The sequence below is a fragment of the Polypterus senegalus genome, chromosome 10, assembly GCF_016835505.1.
Source record: "Polypterus senegalus isolate Bchr_013 chromosome 10, ASM1683550v1, whole genome shotgun sequence".
NCBI lineage: Eukaryota > Metazoa > Chordata > Cladistia > Polypteriformes > Polypteridae > Polypterus > Polypterus senegalus.
The window spans coordinates 48,554,162-48,570,648 of record NC_053163.1 but is presented as its reverse complement, the minus strand read 5'-3'; positions in this window follow the sequence as shown (position 1 = coordinate 48,570,648).

The window sequence follows — 16,487 nt, the reverse complement described above, 5'->3', positions numbered from 1 at the left end:
AAAAACAGCATAAGTAATCTATTTCATATGTAAAATATGCTTGAATGTAGTTCCTGAGTAATAACTGTAGAGTTTTAAGTTTAGAATGCCTGCTTTATATATAATAAACAATTTAAAGAGATGGAGCTGTTATTTAGAAATCAGTGAAAGCAATCTTCTATCACTGTACTAATATTTAATTCTACCAGAGTTTCTGATGTCAGCTACTTACTGCAACACAGTCTTTCAAGTGTTCAGAAGTGCACTTTCATTTTAGGTGTGGTAGAAATGCTTTATCTAACTTCTTAACAATACATTGGTCTACCACATGTCTTTGGGTCTGGATGGAAAAGCATTGTTAGTGAAGCCAAAGTTAACTTGCAGACAACTCATCATATCAAGCACCCCCTTCCTTTAGCTGTGAGGACTTCCTTTAAAGTGCATCACTCTGTACTATTCTGCTTTAAGCCACAGGCTCTCTTTCTAACAATAGTAGGATCAAGCGCAATCTAAACTTAAGTGATTACCCTTTACAAAATAATACAAAATCAGCAACCTTCCCTGTGTGGCACTGCAACAACTTGACTTAAAGCAAAAACTCTAAAATGTTTCACATTACCTTCAAAGCAAAGAGATTTTTGGTTCTATTATGTCAGCTGTAACTGGTCAAAGTGGAATTTCTCTGCCTATGATAAAGATACTTGGATAAGTTTAAGTGCTACTTTTTAATTCAAGAGAGGACTGCATTTTACAATTGACTCAAACATTTGTTGTACAGCATTTTGTATGTGTAGTGATACCCTTTGATTTGAGCACAAACTGAGTTGTCTCCATCAGAATCCATTCTTGATGGAATATTTTGGTGCTGGGCTTCAGAAAAGTGTTTTGCTTTTCTTTTTAAGTGGAAGCGGTGCTCATGTGGAGGACTAGTCTGTGAAACATTCAGCAAATTGCAGATCCTTTAGACAAGCTACACGTTTTATACAAGCAAGTATGGTTTCTGTTTGCTGTTTTGTTAAAAAAAAGTGCTACCTGTGAAAATGTCAGCTTATCAAGAATATGGTGCTGCCAGATGCTGGAGTATTGCAATGTTAGATAAGTTCATTTTGTGCACAAGTGTTGATGACTTTTTGGCCATTAGTCAATTTTTTTGTGCACAATCTTAAACTGTGACAGAAGATCACAGTTTGTCTGAAAAAATGGATAATTCAAATTTGCAAAAATTATGTTACTTCTTATAATGTTAAGTTAACAGCCATCTTTAACTATAGTATATCAGCTGTTTTGCACCACTTTTTACAAACCATTCATGATTTTGCAAATTCATATTTATAACGTACTAGCTGTGTAAGCCCGTGCTATAAAAAGCCTCCTAGAAACCATGGATTCTGGCACTTCAATAAATCAATTGCATCGATTTTGTATTAGCGGCTCCTTGTCGGTTTCGTTTTTCCAACATGATCGCCTCCATTGTGTATCAGCAGTTAAGCGAGTTTCTCTCTCCTCTGAGGTTTCGTTTTGCCAATGTGCTTGCCTCACTTGTGTGTTAGCAGCTCCAGTTTCACTTTGGCGACAGAGTCACTTTCTTTGAGGTTCATGCTGTAGCCTCACACTTCTGGTCTGGACAGACAGACACACACACACCTCCACGTGTAGACGTTTAGATATAAGATAATTTTAAATGACATTATGCTGTAAACATCAAACTTTATCCTGTTTTCCCTTCATAATGTGGTACACTAATGTCATCTCGTTTGTGATGCAGGAAAAACAGTATGACTCACTCAACGATTACAGCAGTCAGTCGCATTTTCCGTTCTATTTTTTCTTGAAATAAAGTAGGCATAGATATTACTGTAATAAAGCTAAACATTTATTATTGGAACTAGCTTTGCTGAGTTAATTATGCAGTTAATAGAGACCACACTATATTTGGTACATGAGAATATTCAGCCTGAAGTATGTTTATGTGAATTATAACTTACAATTAAAATCCAGCTCCCATGTGCCACTGATAATATGCCATAACTTATTAAAAGTGTAATGCAATTAAAAGTTTAATTCATTCAGATATTACATTATTACTTATATGTCTTTGTAGAGACGGAAAAAATCTTTCCTTTGACTAATATATGTGGTTTACTCAGGAAGCTTCAATTACTGTAGCTACCGTAGCATCTCATTATATAGGGAATATGTATGTTTCGTCACGGTGTTGCATTACTGCCATCATCAAAACTTACAGAAAGTTATTAATTGAGTGTATATATATATATATATATATATATATATATATATATATATATATATATATATATATATATATATATATATATATATAAAGTGAAATGTAATTACAAACATGGCAAGAGCATTGATTAAAATAGAGACATCATTTCCACGAAGGGTTACATTTCTTAATAATACTTACAAAACTAAAAGCAGAGAAACAAACTAGAGCAGCCTCTCTTTGCTATTAATAGGTATACAATAAAAATAGTAAAATTGACTGTTTGATCCCAATGTTTTAAATATGTGGCCTTATATTGGGGATTATATCACTTGTAAAGGGATAGAAAGAGAATGACAAAGATTTGAGGTGCTTAGGATATTATGAACATTAAACAACAACAACAACATTTATTTATACAGCACGTTATACAGCACGTTTTCATGCAAACAGTGTAGCATCAAAGTGCTTTACAAAATGAAATAAAAAGGATGTTAATATATAAACAAGATTAGGCAATAATATATAGTATGTAACAAAGAAAAAAGGTAGGGTTGGATGGCCAGGAGGACAGAAAAAAACAAACAAAGAAAACTCTCCAGTTAGGCTGGAGAAAAAAAAATCTGCAGGGGTTCCAAGGCCAAGCAACCGCCCAGCCACAACAGGGCATAAAAACTCCAGATAACAGGGAAATTATTCAAACATGACACCCTTCAAACAGGACACCTACAGAAAGTATTGAATAAAACAGTTAAGACTGTTGGCTTTGGTTCCATAATCCTGGAAAAGAATACATGGGAGGGTCTTGATTACAGGAATTGTTTTATGGATTGGCATTTATCAAGTAAGTTGGAGCAGTCATGGATTTTCATAAAATTTAGTAAGAGAAGGCGATACAGATTTCCAAAACCCAAGAACTTTTGTATACATTCACAGCCTCCACCTCTAATGGAGAGTAATTGACATTTGTGAGATAAACGATGCATACGAGTGCAGGGTGGGAATTAGTATTTTTTTGGATTATTGTGCAGGAAACCAAGAATATTTTAAAATGCTTTTTTCATTTGTTTGGGATGTCAGGTGTAGTAGTTAGTTGGGGGTTATACACTGTGTAGACATGCAGGTTAACCGAATTGGTGTTACTAAGTTGTCCCTAGTGTATGTGTTTTCCTGGTAATGGACTGGCCCCCTGTCTAGGTATTGCTCCTGTCCTCTAGCCAAGCTCCATATAAACAGGTTGGATTTGATGAATGCATATAAAGAGACACCATGAGAAATGTGCATCCATATGCACACACCTGATTCCATAGTAAAGTGAGGCATTGTGAGAAACAGATACCCAAAATGGCACCAGTGATGATGAAACCCAATGAACTCATCAATATGACAGAAAGCAACCAAAAGCTAAACAGCACCTTTTCTCTTCACCGAGAGCTAGTGTATGTTTAAGCAGATGCTCACTACACTCCAAGCAGGCATATTTGACTGATGCAAATTCTCGCAGATACTATGATAACTATGAGGTTCATTTACTAGGCTAGTAACACAGGCTGTCAGAGCGTTTACATCATGTGCTGTTTGCTGCATTTTGTCTAATTGTTTCGTGTGACATCATCACGCCTCCCACGTAATCACGCAGTACATAGAAAACCAGGAAGACCTCCAAAAAGCGCTGAAGAAAACATGCATTATATAATTGAGAAGGCAGCGAAACAATAAGAAGCGAGCGAGGGACATATACAACCATATTCATGAGTTCTGCTACTTCGGAAACAAAGCACGATGTAAACCTACACTTTAAATTAAGTTCATAGACAGGCTGCCGCTGGCGTTTGTAATTTAGTGCCTGCCCATATAAGGCCGTCCGTCAGCGGCAATCCAATAGCAAACTCACACTAAATATTCACGGGTTAAGGACTGTGCTTATGGAGAGGAAGATGAGATGGTCAGGGTGGTGTTTGGTACAAACTCAGCGAAACTGCGAGAGAAAGTTTTAAGTGCCAGGACTAAGGTAACATTAAATACAGCCATGGACATAGCACGAGATGGCACCAGCACAGCTGGGAAACTTCGATGCATGTACACCGGCTCACGTGAACTGGCGCAGTGCACAGATAAAAGCAACAGTTCCAAAGAGCTGAACAAAACCGAATTACACAATTGAAAAGGCAGCAAAAAATATGAAGCGTCTGATACATACAAGCATATTCATAAATCCAACTACTGCGGAAACAAAGCACACGGTGGAAAAAGTTAATGTCCCGCTAAAGGAAGACAGTGTAAAAAAACCCGTGCATGCAGTGTGTCAGGTCTCAGATAAAGAAGAAGACGAGCTGTTTATTGATGCAGTAAGAAACGAATCGATGAATGAAACCTGTCATCTTTACAACGATTGACAAACACGGAATGTAACTTGAACACAACACATCCTACAAATACGAACCTGATTGAAAGAAATAATGATAATCAAATCCTTGATGACAGCAACACTCAGTAACACTCACAAAACAAATACTGTATATTGACAGTCATGTTACGTTATTTTTAAAATGTTCCCTTTTCTTTTTCTAGCTTTTTTAACACACTACTTCTCCGCTGCGATACGCGGGTATATATATGTATATATATATATATCCCGATCTACATACTCGAATAATGGATACTTTATTCGCCATCAATGATTGTTTTGGTAAAGCCATACTCAGTGTATTCATTAGATGAGCGGTAAAAAGTAAGAGCGAGGGAGGATGACTTATTGAGGCATGCAGGCTGTAGTGCGTCAACTCTATCTGAATTGCGATCACATTTAAAAAATATATCTTTTCAAGTTCTATTTAGTCCATATGTGTCAAACTCAAGGGCCGCGAGATCATTTTATATACTTTAATATTGTTATTAATGGCCCAGGTATATGAAGTGCTGGTAACACAATAAACTACAGATCCCATAATGCAGCGCTTCAGCTGCCTTGCCGAACACTTACCGCGTTAATCAAGTCTAGCTTATGATGCTGCAAGTTATTGCGAAGCTAGCTCACACGATGCTGGAGAGAAAAGTTCATTCTGAAAATAGAGCCTTTAAAAACCGATGGGAGGCTGAGTATATGTTTACTGAACCCGTGTGTCTCATTTGTGGAGCTAATGTGGCTGTAATTACAGAATTTAATCTAAGACGGCACTATGAGACAAAACATCAGGGTAACCTGAATGCAATGCAGAAGATACAGAAAGCAGAAGAATTAAATAAGAATCTGACACTTCAGCGGACGTTTTTACCCGTGCACAATCACAAAGTGATTTCAAGTGAAGCTGCTTTTATGGGAGACACAAATGCACCAGTGCAATTTGCCCCACTTTCCCTGTTGCCAAGTAATGTTAAACCAAGTCGTCCCTAGGGTGTTCCCAAATCGCACTTTGCTGATAAACTGAGCGCACTGGGTTTGCACGGCGCTTTGGTGACTTTGAAGAACAAAAAAAGTCCGTCTACATGCGGCTCGAACCTTGTGCATGTTTGGTAGCACATATCTGTGTGAGAAGCTCTTCTCAGTGATAAAGACTAACAAAACAGCACACAGGAGTCGCCTCACTGATGAGCACCTGCAATCCATCCTGAGAATCTCCACAACACAGAACCTCACACCAAACATAAACGAACTTGTGGCCAAAAAAGATGCCAGGCGTCCAGCTCTAAAATGACATATGAGCAAAGACAACTGAATGATTTGATTTGTTATTGCTGAAAGGAACACATTTTATTTATATTTCTAGGTTTTGTTATGCAGCATGTTCATATTTGAATTTGTATAATTTTGACAGGATATATTTTTATGGAGAGCAAAATCTTTTGGGATATTTAAAATCTAAGTTTATTTTTTATACAAAACTACATAAGAGTAAAGAAATTTGAATGTTTGTTCTTTTAACGTTTACTTTATTTCTAACTTGTATAATTTAGACAGGATATATTTTTATGGAGAGCAAAATATTATAAGTTGTTTAAGGTTTGAGTTGATTTATTCACGAATAATATTCCTGTCTGTTTTTACCATTCCTACCAAAGATATTTCTGTCAACTAAAAAAAATTCCTTCTATTTAAAATTTAAATAGAACTTGAACAAATCGATAGTTCATAATATACACGCAAACTTGCGTAAGAGCGGAGTTATCCGTTTTAACAAGCAGCGTATTGCACTGATACGAAATAGCTGTGTGTGTATATATGTAGATATGTATGTGTATGTATATATATATGTATTTGTGTGTATATATATGTGTATATGTATAGATATGCATATATATATGTTTATGTGTGTGTGTAAATATATATATATATATATATATATATATATGACAGCAACACTCATCACTCACAACAGTGACAAAACAATTACATTGACAATCATGTTACGTTATTTTCAAAATGTTTCCTTTTCTTTTTCATTGCTTCTTTAACACACTATTTCTCCGCTGCGAAGCGCGGGTATTTTGCTAGTTATTAATAATTAAGGCATGCATTCTGCAATACATTTTTTTCTGGGATAGATAATCCAGTTATCATGATAGTACATGTGCAGACAGAGAAATATATAGAATACTAATGAAATACTGTACTTATGTGAAAATTGTAATAAATAATTCCACAGGAGCAAGTCACCCAAATACAACTAATAGTGAACTAATAAAGAATGATGAATAGACAGAAATTTTGGCAGTTCTTATTTATTAAGAAACATTAGTAATGTAATCAGTTAAAATTTTAGAATACAGAAGACATCAATTGGAAAATCAAAAATTAAACTCAAAGATGGTGTTATGCTATCATACGATAACATACAATACATAGTAACATATACTGTAACTCCCATGAAAATTCATAACTATTTCTCATACTGCGCTTGATGCTTTTCAAAATTAATTAGATTTGATTAGATTAAATTAGTTAAACTTTGGCAACAGAAACATAAAAAATAAAGACACAGATTCATTGGACTAATAATACATACATACATACACACACACAACTAAATGTTTATTTCAAAATGAACTGAATGAGTACATTGGGAGAAAGCATTGAATTGCCTGACAGCAGTGGGAAGAAAAGACCCCAGACGCACTTCTTAGCCACAGTGGTGGAATGAGCCTGTGGCTAAATATGTTCCGAGAGGTGCCTTCTGCAGGAGACAGAGGGGATTTTTCTTGATGGCCAATTTTGCCACCATCCTCTTTTCAACAACAACTACCAGTGTGTCCAGGGTTCGCCTTGTGATGGTGCAGGCTTTCTTGGTAAATTTGCTCAGGCATTGTACTGTACTTCCACAGGAGACTGCAGCATAGAACACCACATAGACTACTATAGACTGATAGAACATTTCCAACAGCTTGCTGCACATATCAAAAGACCTGATCAATGAAACCTTTGTAAGGGGAAGGCATTTTTTGTTTATTTCTTTTTATAGAGATTTAATGTAGCTGCACTATAAAGTAACACTTACTCTTACTTTGGGTGTTTTAGCCATCCACATAAAATCAATTTAATACCATATTTAAATATAATTAACTGCATATTGTCTTCTGGACTGGAAAGATTACATAGAGATTTGGTAACCAGATTTCCTCACAATTTTCCCGCACTTATAAACTGATCAAGCTACTTATTCTTTAAAGTGCAGAGCCTCAAACTAATTGATTTGTTCAGCCAAATATCCTGAATGTCTCCATACACAACCTTCATACTCAACGCATCTCATTGAATTTTCTAAACCAGCCTTATCCATTATAATGCAAGTCTGTGGCTGCACAAGCAGTAATATGGCAGCCCAATGGCAACATACAAACCTTCAAGAAAGGTTGCCAGCATTTTTTTCTTTTATATTTACTTGTTGCAGGCATTTAAATTACATCTTAACTTTGTGGTCATATAGCAACACTACAGAACCTTTCTTGTGTTATTAGGTGAAAATCCGCAAAGTAGAAATCATATGTTTGAATGGTTATTTGTATATGTTTTAAGCCCTTATAAACTCTCCCACACTGTTTATAAATATTCCCCGCACAATTATACAGCATAAATCCTTTGTAGTCTCTTAGATATTAGGTAAGATTCATTGAAATTATGTATGTAAACACACTGTTTATATACAGTAAAACCTAAATATTATTTTAAAGATATCGAGCGTCTCCGATATCACATATGTTACAGCCATTATGATAGACAGGCCACCAGCAATAAATATGTACAATGCAAGAAAAATTGTATACAGTAAATATGTGTACAGTGACACTAAACGTACGTACATGTACTAAGTACTGTACGTAGAAAATTAATTATGGTTACTCACCAACAATGGCATGATGACTTGTCCGATAATGAGTTTAATTTCACTGCACAACAAAGGAGAGCGTTACAGCTCTTCTAAAGGAGCCTCTTTAGGCAATTGTGTAGCACTGCCATTGTTCTTCTTCCGGCAGTCTTCAATCCAAATCCCTAAAGCAGATTTCATCCGGACTACTGCCTTATTACGTCTACTTACAACTCATTTTGCGCCCTGGTTAAAAGGACACTGCGGCCATAGATCTTATATTCTTTTCCTCCTTTTTAAATAAAAAGAATCGTGGGCTCATTGATGCCGTAAACTTTTATCTTTTCTGCAATCGTTAGCATCTTCCGTTGGCGCTTGGGCACGGCCCCTGAAGCAGTAGCAGGAGCAGATTATTTTGGAACCATAACGAAGGGCTTGACTACGCACAAAAATAAACACAAAAGAGCACAAAAGTTAACTTTTTACACAGGGAAACACGTTGATGCTGAATGAGCGAGACAAGACTTCCTGGTTAACGCCACAGAATCGAATTCGGTGCTCCGTTGCTGAGCCAATCAGCACCCAGAAACTTAACTGTCTGCTCTGATTGGTTAGCTTCTCAGTCATCTGCCAATAGCGTCCCTTGAATGAAATCAATTGGGCAAACCAACTGAGGAAGCATGTACCAGAGGTAAAATGACCGATTGTCCGCAGAAACCCGCGAAGCAGCGAAAAATCCGTGTTATATATTTAGATATGCTTACATATAAAATCCGCGATAGAGTGAAGCAGCGAAAGTCGAATCGCGATATAGCGAGGGATTGCTGTATTGTGGCCAAAAATGTGATGTGAGCTGTGAGGCAACAGTTCTAACCACTGTGTCAATATGCTTCAAACAACAAAAGACTCAGACAAAACAATCACCACAAATAAAGTACAAGAAACACTCACAGAGTTCCAATCTTGGGGCACACTTTGACCATGCCATGAAGTGGTAGTGCAGGATTGGCTCATTCAGTTGTTCCATGTTGCGGCATCGGACTCAGCTGGAATTTCTTTTTTCTTCTATTAAAAGGACAGAAGCACCTTGTTACCATTGTTTAACAGGGTCACAGAGTGTTATATTTCATGGGGAGGGGAGGACTCCTTGAGGTCTTGATTTAAATTGTAGCTGCAGTAAATGGCTAATTATGGATGCAAATTAACCATGTAGTGCTAAGCTGGCAGTTAACATTACAAATTCCTGATGCTATAATTTTCTAAATCTCTCCCTTCTTTTCTACATTTATTTCAAATATACAGTTTCTTTGTAAAATCTAATTTCTTAATGGAAGATTAATCAATTATTTCAGAACTTCTGAAAAGCAGCCTTTGTTCGGTTGTTTTTAAGGTGATTCTCATAGGTGATCAAACTTGGTGTTGCTTTATTCAGAATTAGCATTTGAACTTGACTCATCTTAACTGTAGTCACTGTTTGTAACTGCAGCTCATTTGTTCCATTGAAATACAGTATATGTTGTATGTGCTTTCACTACTTTTATTGCATTTTAATTCTACACGTTTACTGCATAATGTATAGTATATACAAAACATAAATAAGAATAAGAATAAAAATATCCTTGTTAGACAACAACCATGATGAAGCTGGCTTACAGTGAAAATTGCTGTGATTTACGGCTGTGGTACTCTGTAACTGGAACTAAAATGGCCGCATGCTACTGTTATATGTGAAATATAATCAAGGTCTTCTCTGATTTATTCATGACTAAATTAACTTTCTGGTGAGTTTGGATTTTTCTGGGAATTGGGGCAATAAAATTAATGCACTATTGAAAACTGCTTTTTCTTAGGTTGCCTTCAAGTAGCCAAAACTTTTATGTGTTTTAATAAACTGTTGTTTATCAAGGTGCCATGTTACATGTTGTTTGGTCATACAAGTAACAGTTCCACAGTACTCTGTATATGTGACGATACTATTACTAATATTACTAGAAATTTCTTGTCAGTCAGTGAGTGAGTCAATTCAAGAACATGTACCTTTATATATGTAAATATGTAATATTATGTAAAAAACTGTGGCTGACAGAGATCTACTATTGTCAACAATTTCCAATTGGTGGTCTCTTCTGCACTCTGGTCTACGTGGAGTCGAGTCTGTTGATTCTTTTTAAAAACAACTAAAAACATTTCTTTTTAAACAAGCTTTTAATCAGTGCTGAATAGTTCGGGTTTGTGCAATGCATAATTTTCTCCCTAGTTTAGAATATGGTGGCTGTTGTATGCAGTTCTTGCTTTGTCAGATGTCCTCTATACTTGACAACAACAACATTTATTTATATAGCACATTTTCATACAAAAAATGTAGCTCAAAGTGCTTTACATAATGAAGAATAGAAAAATAAAGGTAAGAAAATAAAATAAGTCAACATTAATTAACATAGAATATGAGTAAGGTCCGATTGCCAGGGAGGACAGAAAAAAAAAAAAAAATCTGCAGGGATTCCAGACCATGAGACCGCACAGCCCCCTCTGGGCATTCTACCTCACATAAATGAAACAGTCCTCTTTGTATTTAGGGTTCTCACGGAAGGACTTGATGATGATGGTCATGTAGACTTAATGGCTTTTAGTACATCAATGTTTGAGTATCATGATGCTTTGAGTAGGTGGTGGTGGTGCAGGCCGTCACCACAAAGAAACCGGAAAAAGAAACAGAAGAGAGAGTAGGGGTTAGTACAGATTTTAGAGCCACCATGAATAGTTATTATAATGAATTGAACATACAGAGTATCAAAATTAAATTAAAGTGAAGTTATAGAAGGCCATGTTAAAGTAATGTGTTTGCAGCAGTGTTTTAAAGTGCTTTACTGTATTAGCCTGGCAAATTCCTATTGGCAGGCTATTCCAGATTTTAGGTGCATAGCAGCAGAAGGCCGCCTCACCACTTCTTTTAAGTTTTGTTCTTGGAATTCTAAGGAGACACTCATTTGAGGATCTAAGGTTACGATTTGGAATATAGGGTGACAAGGAATTTATTTGACTTCATAATCCTGATTCAGCATTCTAAACAGATTTCTCTACTATTCCAAGATGTATTTTTTGGAAGCGTCATGCAATCAAACGTTAACTCTCATCTATTTTAAACTCAAACTTTAATTGCAAAATAACCTCAAAAACTCAGCAAGTGCTTTATTCTAGGTTTGTCTACAAAATAAAATTTGCAGAAATGTTATTACAGCAATGAACTGATGTTAAATTTAATAGTATGGTGTGTGCTCAGTTTACTGTTACAACCTATCCAGATTCCATGCTAATTCCCTCAAGCTTATTTTATTAGTTTCTTCTGGTGTATTAACAATTAACAAAATTCATTTTATACAATTTTAACTTATGAATTAAACATCAGATGAACTGATGTTATTAAAGAAGTCTATATTTCTAGGCACATGGCAAAATAATTATTGATGTATCAAAGATATAAACTGTTACGTGTTAATTGATTATATATGCTAAAAAAGCAACCTCATTTATATTTATCTCTACATATGGACAAGAAGCAGAATGATAATCTTTTATTTGATCTTGATTATTTTTTATCAATCTTTTAATGTATCCTCTTCTTCATCTTAGATCAATTGTCTTTTATTTTACTTCAAAATACAAGCAAACAAATTAACAAGCTCATTTTAGGACATTTTTAAATCTCTTTTCAGTATAGCCTTGTGACCACTCTCATTTGCATGCATACATTTGGCTAAATTTGAGACATCTAATTATGCAATAGAGAAGGAGATCCCAGTGTGACTGACCCATGAAGGCATGGCTGTTATTCTTTTTCTTGCTCCAACATTTCTGAAGTTTTCATTTGTACATCTGGTTAGTATTTTAGATTGAAAATCCGTTGATATATTTGTGAGTCACTGTAATCACATTTTTGAAATTACAGACAAAAGCCTTTAAATTGCATTCTTTGAAGGAATATGTTGTCATAAGTATCCACTTAGTTAATAGTTAATATTCACTGACAAATCTGTAATGCTGTATTTCTACCGTAAAGGATTGGGAGGGCATGGCTTGGAAATATTGTTGCAAGGTTGAGAAAATGATGAATCTTGCATGTTGTCATCTTTAGAGTTGTACTGTATTGATGTTAGTTAAGTGTTTTGAACACAACAGATATGCATTCCACTTTAATATCGAATTTAAAAAATAAAAACGCTATAGATTACGTCCATGGCTTGATTCATTGTAGACTTACCTGTTCACAGTTCTAATGTGATGATACATTCCTCAGTTTTTGTTTTGTTGAAATTCTTACTTAAAACTCAATGCTGATATATCCTTCCTTTGTCACAGGTCTTACTGTATTTCTTACTTAATATGGGGAATGTATTGAAGATGCACAGGTACAGTATGCTTTATTACCTGTGTGAAATTTGGCGTCATGTTTTCTGTGTGTGGGAGTGAGCTTGACAAGCACTGAGCAATCAAGGTGTTTGGTTTTCAACATATAGAGAAAAAAAGGAAAAAAAAAAATTAAAACAATTATTTTATGGAATAAACTTGATTTTCTTAATCAGGCCTATTTAAGCAACCCAAAATAAGCCTAGAGCTTACCTGTTCAAAGACATAACTGTTTTTCTATTCAGTGCTTGTAATCTTTTTTCTATTTTTAGCCAAAATAAATCTCATTCTCTTTTATTCAACATAATTTATATATATATATATATATATATATATATATATATATATATATATATATATATATATATATATATATATATATATATATATATAGCCATGTTACCTGTCAAATACAGGTAATAGAATAAATAAAACAAATTTGATAAATCTAGCATTACGTGTACCTTCAGGTCCTTTCCTCTCTTGAGTCTTCTGTTGAGTGTGTTCCTGTGATTTTGTCATTTTGAGATGTCTTGTTTTATACTTCTCGTCTTAGAAGGCGACTTTCAGTGTGCCTCCTGGGCCTTTACTACTCCTCTGTTGTTTCACATTCACACTTTCTCTTTCCATTGTGTTACAAAAGCAAAACTGAACAATCATATAAAAGCCGATGTTACCTCAGATAGCTAAAAATTTGGATAAATGGGCACTGTAGTGATAATACTGCGTAGAGAAGGTGGGTGCTGACACAGAGAGCGAGATCATCTGGCATCTCCAGTGAAGCACCCTGCTCACAGTGCTCAGAGATGGGCTCTGCAAGACTAAGAGATGGTGGTCTCCATTTAGCTCGCGCCACGAAGCACTTGCCTCGAAAACGGAAGTTCACATCTCACCACTGACAGTTTGCTATAGTGCAAATCTTCAAACTGATTTGCTTTGTGGTGTGAGTCCACAGCAGTTCAATGTCAATAAGGTCAGAAATAGGTACTGTGCAACTAACAGATGGACCACGGAATATGAACTCACACCAGCAGTTCACCAAAATCCTTTGAAATGTATAGACACGAAAATCCCAAGAGAATGTAATGGAAAACCATGGATATATGGTCAATGCTGCTGACACACTGATCTTTAATTTATTATTGAGATATGACTGCAAAGCTCCATTTTCAGCAGCCATTTCTTTAGTTTTCTAATGATATCACCCCAGCTTATCCTTAATTAGTCAAACATGAATGGCAATTTAACTGAACTTTCATATTTGAATAAAAAAATAAAAATCAGTCACTAGATACACTAGTAATGATATGATGATAAAAAATATATTAATTTCTATCAAGTACATGAGCATTTCTAGGTGTGTCAAGATTTTTGACTGGTGGTGTATCTATAACTGTCAGCTTGGCATTCTACTTTATGTCTGTGTCTACTGCTTAATTTGAAAGTCCTCTTTTTTAAAGTTATACTTAGCTTACTGTAAATATCCTATAAGGAGGAGGAGCCTGTCATTTGTGCTGTCATTGAGTATTCGTTATTTTGTAATTTCTAGAAAGAAGGACTCCACAAATGAAAGAAAGCAATTTTTTAATTTGGGTTTTTATTTCAATTGAGAATAACCAATTGACAGGTCCTTTGTGCCAAAAACGAGTTTCATGTCATTTTGCAGTAGGGGGGTGATGTTTAGATCTTTTCAGTTTTATCGGAAATTAAAAATTGGACTTAATCATTTTCTACTGGGAAGCCTAAACTAGTGAGTGAGTGTGTGAATGCAGGGCAGAAATCACCATATGTTGATTAGAACAATAGAAAATTTGTAGCACTGCCACATAAATATAATATGTTTTCTGCTGTCAATCAGGTGTTGTGGGGATGATTCTTACATCTGGAGATTGACAGCAGTGCCCCAGAGGTGGAACTTCCGGTTTTGCTGTTTTCTTTCGGGGAGTGATTTGCATAAAGCATGCAGTTTTAAAGAGAGAAAGGAAAAGAGGAGGAGAAGAAAAAAAGAGAATCAGAGAATAAAAAATAGATCAGCTACTGCACGGGGCATGTAAGAAGTCCAGGAGCTCCTACAGTCCTGTCAGAAGGTGGAAGTGATTCTTCAGGGAATTGAATGTTCTGCTAATTCCTACGGACTCGGGTGAGCTATATTAAAGGACATATTGTATTGTATCATGGTGCAAGACTGACTGTATGTCTTTTATGACGAAGATGTGATTACAGCTAGGAGTTCACAATTGTCAGAACTCCTCATTTTGCCTGCCGGCATCAGTGGGGCAGAATTGTGGACAACTGTGGATCTATTTAACATGCTGGAAGGGGAACTGGGGGAAGGAATATTGTTATTGTGTATATATATGTATATATTTGTGGCGCTACAATGTAAGGGATTGTACTCTTATTTTATGTAATATATTCGTTATGTGATAATAGATATTAACTATTAGTTTTTTGTGGGCTATAAATGTATTTGCATTATAGAACTGAACCATGTAGAATAAAGGGTATACGGAAAATTAATTGGGGTGTGATATTGGCCTATCCTTTTATCATCTGTCGTCACTTAGGACAGATTAGTGGTAGAAATTGTCTTGCGTCAGCACGCTGGACGAACTGTTACACATTTGAACAGTTGTGACAAGATCAGGCAATTAAGCCCAACAACTGCGCCCATCCTGTTTACTTTATATCTCCAGCATAACATCAACTCAAGATTTGAAGGTCCCTAATGTCCTACTCCCCACCACGCTAACTGGTAAATTATTTTATGTGTCTCTGAAATTTTGCAAGAAGGAATACTTTCAAATATTTGTGTGAAATCAGCCCTTAACACTAGAATTACCAGAGCCTACGAAAAAACTCGTAGATCCGGCCCACCTTAAATCTATTCTCACCTCTCCGCCAGCATCCTTTGTCCTGTAAATGTGCCGATAAAGACAAGCTGCAAGCAGCCAGCTATTCCATGCCCCCACCGACTTAGAACGTGCACAAACTTCTCCCAGCTCATGCTTTGATTGATTATCTGGGAGTGAAGTGGAGTTTTAGAGTGGAAATAATAGATCGTTACTTGGAACACTTTTTTTTTTTCCCTGATTTTGCCAGTCCCCACATGTTGCTGTATGCTGTTTCTTTTGTACTCCTGGACATGCAGAGGAAATAATAGTACAGAGCAGTAAGTTCAGCACTATATGCAATCATTAGATTCAAATGTTAACAGTTCACACACATGCAAGGATCGTCCTTCCTACATTTACAACGTGTGTACCTGTTACAATGTACACACTTCTCTCTATACTGTGGTTTCTATTACACACCTGAAAGAAAGAGACAATTTGAGAGATTATTCGAAAACAAACAGCGTCAGATTGGGTGCGAATTTATGCTGCTGCTGTTACTTAGAGTCAGATCAGGAGGGGCAGGGTGGGGTGACACTGACTCAGTTTACTTTCCTTACGCAGGGGTTGGATATTCCAACTAGTCAATGACCCAAAACTCAGTTTGAAATCTACAAAGGCATTCATGCAGAGGGAGAAGTACAATGTTCTGAAATGGCCGTCACAGTGCCCTGACTTGAA